The sequence below is a fragment of the Panthera onca genome, chromosome A2 (assembly GCF_046562875.1).
Source record: "Panthera onca isolate mPanOnc1 chromosome A2, mPanOnc1 haplotype 2, whole genome shotgun sequence".
NCBI classification, from domain to species: Eukaryota; Metazoa; Chordata; class Mammalia; order Carnivora; family Felidae; genus Panthera; species Panthera onca.
In genome coordinates this window covers 140836320-140850850 of record NC_138340.1, presented here as the reverse complement: position 1 = coordinate 140850850, position 14531 = coordinate 140836320, and the positions used below count along the sequence as shown (strand labels likewise).

Genomic DNA, 14531 nt, shown 5'->3' with positions numbered 1-14531 from the left:
TCATTTTTGAAAAGTCATCAAATCCTAGGCCTTAAGCTTAAGTACTTTATAAAAAATTCATCTCATTTAATCTTATAATAACTTTGTATTATCTCACTAAGCCAAAAATGTTGAGATGCTTTCCCAGCCTTCCTTGCAGCTAGGGTGCTGATATGCAATCGCAGTCAGGATCCATCCTACTCTGGACTTTGAATTGAGATCTTGGGAATCAAAAAGCCTGAAAGGTGGTGGGGCCAGAAATTCCGGCGTCCATAAATGGCCTCTCAGGGGCATTCGGAACCTGCTATCCATGGTGTTGGTGTTAAGTGGCAGGATTGTCCTTATGGGACAGCACTTCTCTGCTCGTCAGTGAGGTTTTGTTTTGGTTCGTTACAACCAGGAAGTCTGGCTGACGGAGGTTTTTTTCCATGGAATCTGTGGCTTTTGAGTATTTCCGTCCGCAAAGCGGTGTGCTGCATATTGTATGTAATTATCATTTTTAGCCGCTAGATGTCACCAGCTAAACCGTATAGCATTTGTGAGACCTAGGACACTGAGGCAAGCCAAAATTTAAAATGATTTATGAAAAATAGAAAACCTGAACAGACCAGTTACTAAAATAATGTGTAAAACTTTATTCAAAGACGTTTAAGAAGTGCTAAATAAATGGATATAAGCAAAATATCAGTTTGGGGGCACCTAGGTATCTCAGTCAGTTGAGCTACCTGACTTTTGGCTCAGGGCAAGATCTCTCAGTTGGTGGGTTCGAGCCTCTCATCAGGATCCCTGTTGTCAGTGCAAAGCCCACTTCAGATCCTCTGACCCTCTCTTTCTCTGCACCTCCCCCACTCACACTGTCTCTCTCAAAAATAAAAAATAAACATTAAAATATGTGTGTATATATATGTATATATATATAAGTTTTTAAGAATTATGGAGGTATTTTCTTCATCTGTGAATTGAATAAATATGTGTTCCTCCACAACACGAAGATGGATAAGATTGCTTATCTTAGTAACTTGAAATATGTCACACTGAAGGTATAAATTCTTATTTGAAGAGAACAGTATTTTCAAGAGGATATAATTTTATGCATACAACAAGAATCGTGGTCCTTTAAAATGTCCTTTTTCTTTGATTTTTTATTATATTCTGCCTTAGGATAAGAAAAATGGATTTACTTGCAGATGTGTTCATTAATAGGGGAGAAAAAGCTTTTATTTAAACGTAAAATTCAGCTCATGTTAGAGAAGGCTATAAATGTATACCAAAAAAAAGTGTATGTATATATATATATATATATACACACACACACACACACACACACACACATATATATATATATATATATATACACAACCTATCAGACACTCACTTTCTGCTTTGGGTTTTATTCAAAACATAGCTTTCCACTGATTATTGTTTCCCCTTTGGTCAGCCCCCTCATTACTGCCTGCAAATTTTCACCCATTCATTACAAAGTTACCAAGTTATTCTTTTCTCCTTATCCTGGAACATTATTATTCCCCTTATTCTGGTTACTGGAAGGTACACGCTCCATGGCAGGTGGCAGGCCAAACTCCTAATCAAATGTACGGATTACACAGCAAATACGGGCAAGGTAAGTAAGGAAAGTTCAGTGCCTGTGTCTTCTGCTTGCTGTATGTGTCAGCTTTCTGCTTCCCACGCAGGCAGGTCACGGTGCTGGTACACCCCCTGTCACTCTCCTAATTAAACATGGCTTTCTGGGAGGAGATCCCTTCACTTGGCACCTCTGGAAAGTTTTTTGGTCCCCTGCCCCCATTATGCAGCCATTGGCTGCCTGCTTACCCACCCTTTCACCAGGGAACCTACGCATGCCTTCCCTCCTAACATGCCCTTTGCTTCAGAACTCCTCTGGACCCCCTTTAGTTCATCCTGCCCGTGCCACCCAAATCCCCACTGAGCTCTACCTGTATCTCGACCAGTCATGACAGCGTAACAGTCTGTGCAATTACCCACCCTTAAACATGAGTCACCAACAGCAACCTTCCTTTTCTCTCTTCCTCCCCCCCTCTTGCAATCTACCCAGAAAGGTCTGCTTCTTTAAGCACATCTCTAATTGCTGGAATTTTAGGAAGAGTTGGCAAGATATTTGGGGTGGGGATGAGTGAGGAGTGTCACTTGGACTTCTCCCCTAAATTTTATCACCAGTTTTCTCTTCATAGGAACAGGGTTTGTTCTGGGAACATGTATGAAGAACTGGTTCCCTTCCTTCCACAGGGAAACTTCTGCGAAGACATTTTGAAGGCCCCTGAACAAATGATTCCCAGCAGAGTGGCACATCCCTGAAACCTTGAGGGTAATGGGAGGTGGTTTTCTCCTCAGACCCGTGCCCTGCTGGAGAGAAGAGCCATAGTGAGGAAGGTTTAGCTGAAACTACTCTGACTCAGCTTCGCAGTTCTGCTCTTCTTAGCCCACTAAAGGAGAATATGAAAAAATAACAGAAAAGTGGGGACCGCCTTATATCAAGCAGGCCTCAACCCTTACCTCATTATGGTTCCCCCATCCTGACAGTGAAGGATGGTGAAGAAGGGGGGGGGGGCCCTTGAGAGAGACAGGCGTGCCATGTGCAGATACAAGAGTCTGCAGAGAAGTTTCTATCCTCCATTTACTATTTCCCCTCTCACTCCTTCCCCACAAAAGTTTAGTTGCTTGTGACACGTTAAAAAAAAAAAAAAAAAAAAAAGCAACATCCAGATTTCAGAAACTGGAGGCACTTAGAACTATGTCGTGTTATTCCCCTATTAGACAAACAATTTCACAGAATACCGACCTCACACAAGTTTAATCTCAGACTGTAATAAAATGAGACAGAGCAAGGCCACTTTTTCATTTTGTCCAAGCACACATAAAAACAAGGTCACTGTGCAACCCATAAAATATCAAACATCCTTCTCTCCTGTTGCCGGAATGACTGCTATTCCTTACCCAAGTATGGATATGTGCTTGCTTTCTGACAACATCCAATATGGAGAAAATCTCCATTTTCTTAGACCTTCTGCCAGGTCACTCAGCTAAATCCTGAGTTCTGTCATAGGCTCTTGCTGACAACCCTCTTACTGAGCAACCTCACAGTTTCTCATGCTGGGCATTTTCCCTTGCTGGAACCCGTAATAAACCCAACCCAGTTAACTGTAGGTGCGTTCCCAGCAGTCTTCGGGGCATTGACACCTGTGTAAAGACACTACTGAGCATTCGGGAAATTTTTATTGAGCACCTTCTATAAACCAGGTTCCCACCCTAAGTCCTAGGAATACTGATCAAAGCAAACAAAAACCCCTGCCCTACAAGGCTTGAATCTTTGCAGGGGAGACAGACAATAAACAAGATGAGTAAATAAAGTAGATAGTACCTTGGAAGGTGGTAACGGCAGAGAAAAAAATAAAGCAGGATTCATTTTAGATGGGAAGGCTTCACTGATCTGAAAGAGAAAAGGAGTAAGCCTGGAAGTTTGGGAAAGCATGGGAGGAACACAAATGCAAAGGCCCTGAAGCAGGAGGATCTCTGCCCTGTTTGAAAAACTTCAAACAACCCGGTGACTGGATAAAAGAGAGAGGTAAGAGACAGGGTCTTGTAGGGCCTTGTTGGGACTCTGGCTTTCACTCTACGTGTGATGGGAAAGAATTAGAAAGGTTTGAGAGAAGAACGACCTGGTCTGAACTGGCCTTAACTGGATTCCTCTGGCTGCTGTGTTGAGGCCAGCCTGAAAGGGAAAGGGCACAAGAGAGAAGCAGCAGAAGCCGATAAGGAGACTCTTGGAATAATCCGGAACACAGATGAATGTCGTGGAATCCAGATATTCAGAAGTTCACGGTGTTTTTAATGATCGCCACAATGAAAACTAATAATATTATAAATCTATAAATTAATCCTGCTAGTTTGCGTTTAATTGTGATTGCAACTCCAAATTCTAAATAGAGGGGAATACTCTGGGAATGCTTTGAAAAACATACACACCCATCCAGTAATGTATTTGTGAAAGGAATTAATTTTCCAAATCTACAACTCTTCTTTTTTTCATGATATTGAGATTTTTTTTATCAAAACCTTTAAGGTGCCAAGTGTCTGCCTCTAAATCCATAAGGTTTAAAAAGGTATCCTCAAAGTCCTAATCCCTAAATGGGGATCCCAATGAACCCCGTTTTTTTGGAAATTTAAAAATGCAATGTTTTATTTCCAAACCTTTGAGGAAAGGGTTGGCCAAAGTGATATTTTGCTAATAATAGAACTATAAGCATAAATATTTATCGAATGGAAGCTACAGCACGGCCACTGAGTTCAAAGCTGTACCCTCAGCTCTGCAAAACTAATTGTTAATCTGCTTTTAATAAAAGCTTATTAAAGCAAACGCCAATAATAGGCTTCTGTTTTTCCCTCTGAAGGATGTTCCTGCCTTAGTCTGATTGTCAACTGGTGTCTTATCCTGATGGTTCTTAAATTCTTCTCATGAAATATCAACATTGTGAAAATTGGCTGTTCCAGCAGGAGAAAAAATACACTTTGATGGATAGAAGTTTCTCAATTAAGTTTTTCCCCTACATTTTTCTTAAAAACTCAGTGCCATTGATTTAAATAGAATCCACTCTATGATGATATCCTGTAAGTCCCACAATTCATCATTAGGTACTGAGTTTTATTATAACTCTATTTTGTGTTACATCAAAGAGCACTGATGTCCCTCCGTCTGAACAAAATTTAAAACTACTGGACTATCTTGATTGTATAAAACCACTTCCCTTCTCTTCCCTCATTTCCTAAAAGATAAACTTAAGTTTTGTGAGTATATAAAAATGACTATTTCAGTGTCGCTCTTGCTCATGGAAAATTCGCTCTTCAGTGGGAAAGGCCACTTTTTTTTATGAAGCAAGAACAATTTGCATTTTATGAAATGTTATCTGAAAGAGAGTATAATTGTCCTTATGCAAGAGTGTATATACTTAGTCTTTGTCAAAAAAGTATTACTTTCCTTTAGGACTTAAAATTTCTTGCAGCCAAGATCAACAGCTTTCTTGGAAAAGCACACAAAGTCTCAGGACCACGTTTTGTATAAAATGTTCCCTCTGTCAACCTGTTTTTAACTAAGCTCCTTAAAATAACATTAGGTTAATTTGAATCTTCAGCTTTCTAATTAATGTTTGTGAACAGTAAATCAATCTAGTGGTCTGTGAAATGTTACATAAGTCCTTTCAATGTCCATAGTCAAGATGATAACTTACAACACCCCCTTCCTCCAAGATATGACCCAAGTCATTGACTGGAAGAACTGGGATATTAGGCAGGGTAAACAAACAGAAACTAGGGAAGGGGAGCTGAGGCAGAACCCCAGGCCTGGGGACAGGAGTCATACTTACACAGGAGAGTTTGACCTGGATTCTTCACATACTTGGTCTGAATGTCAGGGCACAAGATTGGAGTGGAAGCTGCAGGCATGTGAGACACCAAAGGTTGTAGTCAGATCACAATATTTTAATTTAATTTAATGGCTTAATTTTATATCCTGCCTGAGTTGTGACAGGAATGTCTTGGAAACTAAGGTTGGACTGGCTTTTTTACAAATGACACCCATCTCTCTGTATAGCATACATATTTTAACAAGGTAAAAATCTGAGCAAGGTAAAATGTGCAGGCACAGACTCCAAATTGTTTGTAATGAGGAAAGAGTAAATGACCATGGTGCATTCCCAAAGGAAACGGAAAACTGGAAATTTCTATCTGAATTACAAATGCACAAAACTTTTTACCTGGAAATTCTGCTTCCATGTTATTCATTGCAGCATTGCCCATAATCATCAAGTTTGGAATCGAATGTCCATTATTCAGAAGTTGTGAAACTGTGGGCTTCTACCCAATGGAATATTATGCAACTATACAAAGAATGAAGTTGTTTCTACATATTGACATGGATATTCACCAGATACCATAATTATTCTTTAAGGTATATATTTGTTTTATATACATATTCATACATATATTTAACATTTTTAAGAAATAAGATGTGTATAGAATACTGCCATTATTTTTCTGAGAAAGGGATATACTTATATTTGTATTTATATTTATTTGTTCATGTATATGTATATAGTTTGAGTACTAAGAAATATATCTGGAGGGACACTCAAGGATTAATTATGTTGCTTGTCTCCAGAAAGGAGAGCTGGTGGCTGAGGGGAAAAAGTGGATGATATTTCTTTGAGTGGCAACTTCTGAGACTCTTGTCCTATGTTGATGAAGCAGTTATTCAAAACCATTATTTGAATCAAAAAATAATAGAGCTCTCTTGAAACAAAAAAAAAGAAGAAGATATAAACTGATTCTGATTATAGGGAATCAGGCATGGCTTCCTGAAAAGTTAACATCTGAGTTGGATTTTATTACATAGATCATTTTTTTATCAAGTTATTTGAGAAAAGGTATGCTTTTCTGAAATCTGGCAAGAAAAGCCCTTTTTAGGAAATAAGAAAGTCCCCTCCCCCCTTTATTTGTAGTTGAGGTAAACACCATCAGCCAACACTTTAAGTTACCACTGTATACTGACATGTGGGTATTAAGAGCTAATTATAGCTTGGTTAATTATCTATGGTAAAGAAAAACTAATGGTGGTTAATGGTTTAGTAGATGTTCAGTAGAAACACAGAAGATTGGCTTGAAGAAATTGATTAGTAGTATTACGCACCACAAAATGCTGTGCACAATATGAGTACATTATTTCTTACAAGTGGAAAAAGATGCTATAGAGAAATAGGACTTCTCTGATTGTAAACGGTGCAAAACTCCAGTCACAACCATAAAAGTACTTGGAGGGACTGAATATGAAAAAGATGCTTTGGTTCTTCTTCTTTCCTTGACTATGTTGTAGTTTTGGAAAATTATCCAACCTAATTATAAATAACTCAGGAGGGTGGATTTTACCTATTCAACTTCAGATCATTTTTCCTTGGATTTCTTAAGCACTTTAATTCCATTGTATTTTATCCAGTTATACCTTTCTGACAAAGCTTAAATTCTGACAGTTTTTTTTTCTAATTCTTCAAATGTTCCTGGCATTATTTTTATTCCTTTTTATTCTTCCTCACACTTCTTTCTAATAAATACTTTCTCAAATCTTACTGCTTTTACAAAATTTTGTCCAACTATCCTTTTGGGCTATTTTACAACACAAAATAAGGACATTTCAGAGGTCGTATAACAGAAGCCAGTATGAAGCAGAGCTCAAAATCTTAGACTCCAGGGCTAGTTACCATTATCAACACACTAGAACAAGTTTCATTGTCTGTCATATTCAGTTTTTACTATTGTTGTTTCAATTAGTCTTTCCAATGTGTCACAATACTGTCTTTTGGGGGGATGATGATGATGAATAATGATTGTATATTATAAATCCAAACACAGTATAGATGTCTGTTTTCTGCTTATGAGCTACATAAAGTGTTGGCTGTTGAAAATTAAAATTATGAACTTAAATTCTAATCTTTAAAATTTATGAATATGGGATGGAATCTTGCCCACCACCCCTCCCCTCATGCCTCTCTGCAACTCTATAACCCTCTTGCTGACATTGCCACACAGGACAGATTTTCTGCCCAAGATCTCTCTGAATTGAATTGCTCTCTGGACTTCTCACCACTGTGGTCTGATCTCCTGGTACTCAACTGAATCACACCTGAGTTTGTAGTGCCCACTGACATGGCAACTAATGTTTCCTACCTGAAATATCTCCATCAACCTTTGGTAAACCTGAACACAAACTGTCAAACTCATTAAAATTAAGCTATCTAAAAAGATTGTGGCACATGAGGAAAGCAAGAGCTTGTGAAATCATGTTTGCATGTATTTTTCTTTACTCTTTAGGTTTGGATCTTGTATGATCAGCTATGTAGCTATCTCTTATCTTCTTCCAAGGCACTAGGCTTTCACTACAGATACACCTGCTGGATGATGATGAAACTCTTGATGTTGCAATGGGCTGTGCCAGTTAGGCTAATCTCCATCAGGTTTAAGTAACAGATAGTATGTAGTAATTATTGTGCAACCAAGTGGATTATGCTTTGTTTCCTAAAAAAATAATAACAAACTGTTGAAACACCAAATACAGTATCTAACTAATCAATAATTTGCATGCATTTTAAACAGATCATTAGAGAATGTGTCCTCTACTTTGGTTATCCATTCACATGATATGAGAACTGTGTTACATTTGCATATTGGTAAAGAAAGTTGAGTTTCTGCATTAATGGTAGTTAATGATAAACTGATACTTTTTCATACAAAGATTTTTTAATTTTTTAAAAATAAGTTTATTTAATGAAAGCCATCAATTGCTATCTAATTTTGCAAACCATATAACTTGAAAATGTTTGGAAATAGATTTTAATTTCCAAATGTAACCTTGAAAGGGTCTCCTATTACAATGAGGAAATTCAGAAATGTTCCAATTGCAGGTTCTGGGTTGGACTAAGGATCAAGTGAGGTTGTTCTGGAATGCCTATGACAGAGGTAGAGCAATTCCAACCAATTCTTGAGCCACCCAGTATAATAGGTCTAAGAAATAGAGCTCCTTGAAGAGTGAGATGTGTTGTTTTCAAATATTCTTGATAAGACGGAACATGGAACTCATTTATTTGGACCAATTATGGGCACTGGGCCTGTGCTCACTTAAAAGACTTCATTCTGTGAAAAAAAGACAACTGGAAACTGTTCCTGTCAGAAATTCGCAGCATCTACACTTCTATTACATGTTGAAAAATTCAAGGAATGTGCTACCCTAAGGAGACTAACAGTTCAACAAACAAGTAATTATAGATGATGATGTAAGTATAACTTTACTGAACTTGATGAAGCTTTTTCCGAGAAAGAACCAGGTTCACAAAGTTTATTGCTAAGAAAATATGGTAGGTATCATAACTCTCAAAAAATCGTAAAGAATATGAACTCTGAATCTCTGCACATGAATTTTTTATAACTTGTTATTTTCTAAAGTTTTTTTTTTAACTTTTTCCATTTAGCATCTTTTCAACTCTTTTCTCATGACTCCACTTAAATGTTAAAAATCTGTGAACACTTCAACATGATATCTTCCCTCCATCATCAAACTGGATTCTGATTTACAAACTAGGCTGAAATAAATCAACATCAGTATCTAGATTCAGGAACTGGCAAAGAGGTTAGAGATACCAAATTTTATTACACTATGTTATTCAGCTCATAATTCTTCAAATCTTTTATCTTACCTTTGATATATGTAGCCAGTGAAGTAGACAAATTTTTTCTTCATCATTAGGAAATTTCTTGACTTTAAAGCTTTCTCTCTCTACATTAAATGGTTTATGATTTATCTTTCTTATATTGTTTTGGTACTTGTTCTTTCTTTTCTGGAAAATCTAAATCTGTCTATCTATGTGTATATCCTTTGCCCAATTGCTAAGAGATTTCCTTATTGGAAATATCTTTTGATTATCATCTCTAAGTATTCATTCTCTTTATCAGTATTTGGAAAGAAAAAACCTATTTATATGAAAAAATCCATTTTCTGAACCCTTTTAAATGTCATATATTTCCTTAAAACTGAATTCTTTTTCCAAATAAGTTCTCTAATACTGCCCATCAGTGTAGATACGATAACAATGGAACAGATCTTTAAAAATATCCTTCACTAAAAACTATGCAAAAATAAAATCTTTAAAAAATAAAATAAAATAAAATCTTTATCCAATAAAGAAATGCTCTTATAGTCTAAATAAAACCATTTAGGTATATAAAGTTAGCTTGAGGAATCCTTCACAGCTATCAGTTATAAAAAAATATTAAAATTGTAGCTCAGTCATAAAGCCATACATTCCTGTGCCTTATTTACAGTTAGTTTTCTAATCTACTCTGAGGAACACATTCTGATGCTATTGTGAGTTAAGTATTAGGTTATGATAACCCAACATATTGCAAAAAGGTGCTTTTCAAAGAAATTATGCATGTAGAGGAGAAATGAAGCAAGCCTTGAATAGTCATTAACATGGCAATCATTTTCAAAAACAAGTGTATAATAAAAAACTAACTGAAATTTAACTTATAACTGTCAGTGACAAATGTATTTTGTACAGTGTTAGCTTCGTAAAAGCAAGCTCACATTTTGAAAGGTACAATATTTGAAAAGTAAATAAAGTTAGGCCAGAAAAGAAATTGGGGTATTCCAAGAAATAAAACAAAATTAGTTTTCTTCTAAGTCCCCTAAGAAAGCATATTTTTAAAAACAGTCCTTAAATTTTTTCCAACAGAACAAAAAGTATATTTTACCTTTGCTTTTGTTTGCTGCTGGCCCTTTAGTCACCTGATGCCAAGCAGAGGTTGAGTGGCAAAGGATGCCTGTGGTGGCTCAGAGAAACATGTCATTACAGGGGTGACTCAGTCCTCCAAGTTAAACTGGAGGGTTGCATTAAATCTCTTTATAACCAAACTCAGACTGTCTTAAAAGCATATTGGTATAAATGACCATTGCTTTCTGAAAATACCCAACTTAAATTCACTGACTTAAGAAGAACCTTTGATTGAAACTTTAGTTGGAAAATAGAGAGGTAAAGAAAACTATACTTAAAAGATTTCCAGATTAAAGAGAAAATAGGAGATCAAGTGCTTTGTGTACTACAATGTATATTATTTAAAAAATAGATTCTAATGGGCTGTCTTTGATCATAATGGAATAATTAACTCTTGGTAAGTCATTAACTATCATCCTGAGTAAATATAACATGAATTTACTAGAACAAATAGTTCAAGATGATGCACTAAGCACATATATTTACTGCATCATTTTCAGCATACGTCCTTAGAAAAAAAATAGTATATGGGGCCTCTGGGTGGCTCAGTTAAGCATCTGACTTTAGCTCACGTCATGATCTCACGGTTTGTGAGTTCAAGCCCCACATCGGAATCTGTGCTGACACCTCGGAGCCTGGAGCGTGCCTCGGATTCTGTGTCTCCCTCTCTCTCTGCCCCTCCCCTACTCCTGCTCTCTCTCTCTCAAAATTAAATAAACATTTAAAAAATAATAAGAAGAAAGAAAGAAAAAATATCGCATAAAGCTGAAAACAAGAAATGGTGACATGACCCAAAGGCTGAAAACAGATTGAATTGAATCAGAAATTTAAATTAAAAGAAAAAAAATAGTAGAAAGTTATTGCAGAGGTATGAGCTGTTCCTTCCATTGGAGAGAGAAACCCTAAGTACAGTGACAACAGATCCAAAAAAAGAAGCATGTTGAGGACTAATTATCAGAGCAATCAATAAAATATTTCTTCCAGTATAGCAGAACTGGTGAGGCCACTCAACTTCCCAGACTATGTAGACTTTATTTTTTTAGGTTTGTTTGTTTGAGTGATCTCTACACCCAATGTGGGGCTTGAACTCACAATCTTGAGATCAAGAGTCGCATGCTCTTCCAAAGGAACTAGCCAGGCACCCCTTGACCCCAGGACATTTAAAATCAAAGAAAGATCTTCCTAGGAAGGTTTCAGAGTTTGGCAATTGGACCAAATACAAAAGCAGAGCCGAACTGGTCTCCGCAGTGGGCATGGAGGGGATAAAAAAAGGAAAGGCTGCTCAACCCAAGAAGAATTACATTCCTCTTTCATGTTAAGTTTCTCCTTACTTTGATCATTGTGAGGGTCTACCAACCTGCCTGTTTTCTTTTCACATGCTCCAGATGGCATCTGACTTGTCAACATGCCTTAGCCCCTTTAACTGTCTGCATACAGTCCACCCTCCCATTCAACCTAAGAACCCTGTTGAGTAAATATGTCCAAACACACACGGAGAGGGGAAATCCCTATGACAGTCTTTCAGTTGCTCTGGTCCTTCATGAATATAAATAGATGATCAAAGACCACCAAACATTTGATACACATGAACAGTATGAAATTAATAAAAGGAACAATTGATCTTAGGGAAAGTAGAACAGAATAAAATGTATAAGAAGAGCAACAATTAAAAAAATCTAATTGGGGCGCCTGGGTGGCTCAGTTTGTTGAGCGCCCGACTTCGGCTCAGGTCATGATCTTCCGGTTTGTGAGTTCAAGCCCCGCATTGGGCTCTGTGCTGACAGCTCAGAGCCTGGAGCCTCCTTCGGATTCTGTGTCTCCCTCTCTCTCTGCCCCTCCCCCACTCACACTTTGTCTCTCTCTCTCCTTCAAAAATAAACATTTAAAAAAATTTTTTTTTTAATCTAATTGACATTCTCAGAGAGATCCAGGAAGCTACCAAATACACAAACCAAAACAAGGCTGCTATGAAAAAGGAGCAATTTCATTACAGACACACAAAAAAAGAGTTCTTTGGAATTAAAAATTTGAGTGTCAAAATATGATGAAAATTAAACTAGTATTCTAGAAGAAAAGGTGAGTGAATCTATAATACAAAGAAAAAAGACAAAGACTTAGAATACACGAAAGGAAAACAACATTGAGTACAGATCTAGAACTAAGATCCATCTAATAGTAATTTCATAAGTGGATAGAAGAGTATGGAAAAAAGGAAGCCACTGAAAAATAATGAAAGAAAATTATCCTGAGCTGAAGGTGAGACTCTAAAAGAGAAAGCTAAAAATAAAGAATATATCCAATTTAAAATAAAGATAACGGGGCGCCTGGGTGGCTCAATCGGTTAAGTGGCCGACTTCGGCTCAGGTCATGATCTCGCGGTCCGTGAGTTTGAGCCCCGCGTCAGGCTCTGTGCTGACAGCTCGGAGCCTGGAACCTGTTTCAGATTCTGTGTCTCCCTCTCTCTGAGTCTCCCCCGTTCATGCTCTGTCTCTCTCTGTCTCAATAAACGTTAAAAAAAATTTTTTTAAATAAAGATGATGACAAAAATTTATTAAGACCCAGTATAATTATGACATTCTGCTTCTGATTGTGAGGTGAAACAATTAAGAAAGTGGGGGAAAAACAAGTGTCTGATCAAAAAATTGTGTCCAAATAAAAGATACTGTGATTTTTTAACAATTAATGGGAGGTAACACATAACACTGCTCTAATCAGACAAAGGGTCATTGTTTAGGCAATTCAGTAGAGGGATGGTCACTTTCAGGGTTTCTAACAGTGACTACTAACCATCTTGGAAAACATATTTCATTTACTAATGTGATTTATAGAATTTATACGCTGTTTTGCTCACAGATATATCCTTTATTAATGTCTCTTAGAGCATTATAGCACAGGAATAGAGTTTAAGTTTTGATCTTTTATAAGAAAAATAGATGGGGCACCTGGGTGGCTCAGTCGGTTGAGCGACCGACTTCGGCTCAGGTCATGATCTCATGGTTTGTGAGTTCAAGCCCCGTGTTGGGCTCTGTGCTGACAGCTCAGAGCCTAGAGCCTGCTTCTGATTCTGTGTCTCCCTCTCTCTCTGTCCCTCCCCTGCTCATGCTCTGTCTCTGTCTCAGAAATAAATAAATATAAAAAAAAATTAAGACCTAAATGTGAGACGAGAACCCATCAAAATCCTACAGTAGAAAATGGGCAGCAATATCTTCAACCTAGGCTGCAGCAACTTCTTATTTGACATGTCTCTAGAGCCAAGGGAAATAAAAAGAAAAATGAGCTATTGGAATCTCATCATGATAAAGAGCCTCCGCACAGCAAAGGAAACAACAAAACTAAAAGGCAACCGATGGAATGGAAAAAGATATTTTCAAATGACATATCAGATGAAGAATTTACCAAACTCAACACCCCAAAAAACAAATAATCCAGTGAAGAAATGGGCAGAAGATATGAACAGACACTTTTCCAAAGAAGACATCCAGATGACTAACAGGCACATGAAAAGATGCTCAACATCACTCATCATCAGGGAAATACAAATCAAAAACCACAATGAGATACCACCTCACACCCATCAGAATGGCTAAAATTAACAGCTCAGGAAACAACAGATGTTGGCAAGGATGCAGAAAAGGGAGAACCCTCTTCTCAGCGTTTGTGGGAATACAAACACTGATACTCTGTGCAGATACTCTGGAAAACAGTATGGAGGTGATCAAAAAATTAAAAATAGAACTACCTTACAACCCAGCAATTGCATTACTAGGAATTTATCCCAAGGATACAAAAGTGCTGATTCAAGGGGCACAGGCACCCCAATGTTTATAGCGGTACTATCAACAATAGCCAAATTATGGAAAGGGCCCAATGTCCATCGACCGATGAATGGATAAAGAAGATAAGGTATACACACACACACACACACACACACACACACACATATACACACACACACACACACACACACACACACACACACAATGGAATACCACTCGGTGATAAAAAAAAAATGAAATGCTGTCATTTGCAACAACGTGGATAGAAATAGAGGGTATTATGCTAAGTGAAATAAGTCAGTCGGAGACATTTGATTTCACTCATATTTGGAATTTGAGAAACTCAACAGATGAGCATAGGAGAAGGGAAGGAAAAATAAGATAAAAACAGAGAGGGAAGCAAACCAAAAGAAACTCTTTTTAAATTATT

At 37.3% G+C, this 14531-nt stretch overlaps 1 long non-coding RNA gene across 1 annotated transcript in view; it reads left to right on the top strand.

The window, feature by feature from the left end:
- Positions 1-3401: 3401 nt before the first annotated feature.
- LOC132679459 (uncharacterized) overlaps positions 3402-14531 on the top strand; it is a 55145-nt gene continuing 44015 nt past the window's right edge. Inside the window, exons 1-2 of the long non-coding RNA XR_009610164.3 lie at positions 3402-3577; positions 5796-5956. This is a non-coding gene — a long non-coding RNA (uncharacterized LOC132679459). The remainder of the gene's footprint in view (positions 3578-5795; positions 5957-14531) is intronic.